A 1,824-nucleotide genomic window follows, 5' to 3' on the forward strand; every position below is an offset into this window, starting at 1 on the left:
TGGTTTGTTGGCCCAAGTTTTGAACCTGGCCCAGTTACTACCGACCCACAACTGCCAGCCTGGTAGGGGCGGAGGTCGGTTTGCGGTCCTTCAAGGTTGTAGAGCCAAGACAGTAAGTTCTAAGGGATTCGTTGTAGAGACTTCTTAAATGCCCTCTGCGTGTGCTTGACACGTGGACTGAAAACTTGAATTTCCTCTAGGGTGTTAGTATACACACTAGTAACTTTAATATTCTCCTTTGCCCCTGACTTTGGAGCTTCATGGTTTGGGAAATACACTTGTACCTAGTAAATAAAGCACTATGACTTCAGAAGGTTTTAGAGTACTTCATATTTTCTGTCTACTGCTTTTACGCAACTACCCTTAATCAATTAACTATGTAAGAGTTACAAGGAAATAAAACTTTAAAAACATTTCAAAAAAAAAAAGAAAATCTAGGTTATACATTGTTGACGGACATGTATTCTATATTAATATACCACTTGCAGGCTGAGGGGCAGAGAAGGTAGTGGTATAATTCAGTCTGAACTGAAGGACTCAAAACTAGGGACCCTTGTATCTGGAGGCAGAAGGAGATATCTATTGTAGAAAAAGATAATATGCCTCTTATTTACTAGATACTTTTCATTACTCTCATTGTACTGGGTGATGCACATGTTCAATGCTGAGACAAATAGTACAATTTTCTTTTTACTTCAGCTTACTCTCTTCTGACAACCCCTCATAGACATATCTAGAATAACGTCTACTTGCAAACAATGTAAATTTACACACAAGCACACACACACACACATATGCACACACACACACACACATATGCACACACACACACATACATGTATATGCATATGTATATACTCATTACCCTATGAATGCTTGTGTGGAAGGTTTGACTTAGCCTAATTTAAATGGTGACTTTTTGAAGTATATCTTAACATACTGTTTAATTAGTACTATTTTAAATACCTTGAAATTTCATCACAGTACTCTAGCTATAAGTATACAGCTTTACATTGTACATGCCAAGGTCACTCAGCAGTCCATTTTACTCAGCTTCCATGTCATATCTGTTCTGTACAGGAAGGCCTGTACAGCTGTATAGCTTCTAGAGTGACATGAACCCATGACTATAATAGAAACATGGCATAATTTTGAAAGCAATGATTAAATAAATGATTTAGCAACATCAAGAATGTACATAAGAAATAAACTGTATCCTGAATACTATATGTTTGTGAAAAAATAATTTTCCATATATATATTCAAATATTATGAACTGGGAAAAGAGATTAAGGTGGCCCTAAAATCCATGTTTCAATGTAGACACAGCTTCATAAAGTTTTATAGTAACAGAACAAAGAAAGTCATAAGTCAAGTAACTTTCAGTTACATTGGTGGAAACATAAAAAAAAATGATTTCAAGATCCTAGAATCTCTCTGAAAGACCTCAGATGCTATCTGATAACATTCTTAGCATTTGGATTTGTGGATGGTAGTTTGTAAGAAGCTAACAGTTTCCAAAGAGTTTGTATCTACTAGTCACAGAACTTTAGTTCTAATATAGCTATAAGGAATGGTTAGGGAAAGCCTAAAACTTTTTCAAGGTAATTAGGCTCTGCATCTGCAACATGCCAATCTCTCTACATCATTGCTGTTCTAATCTGTCAATCAGTCTTTGGAGACACATTTCCTTTCTGGGTTGTCACATTCACACATGAAATTATTTTCTCAGTATTTTATGCTGTACATAATTTGACTATAGATGTACTTACCACTTTAGGAAAATTCACTGAATGTATTTGCTCTGGGAATATAACTTTGGGA

The sequence above is a fragment of the Grammomys surdaster genome, unplaced genomic scaffold (assembly GCF_004785775.1).
Source record: "Grammomys surdaster isolate TR1022 unplaced genomic scaffold, NIH_TR_1.0 220, whole genome shotgun sequence".
NCBI lineage: Eukaryota > Metazoa > Chordata > Mammalia > Rodentia > Muridae > Grammomys > Grammomys surdaster.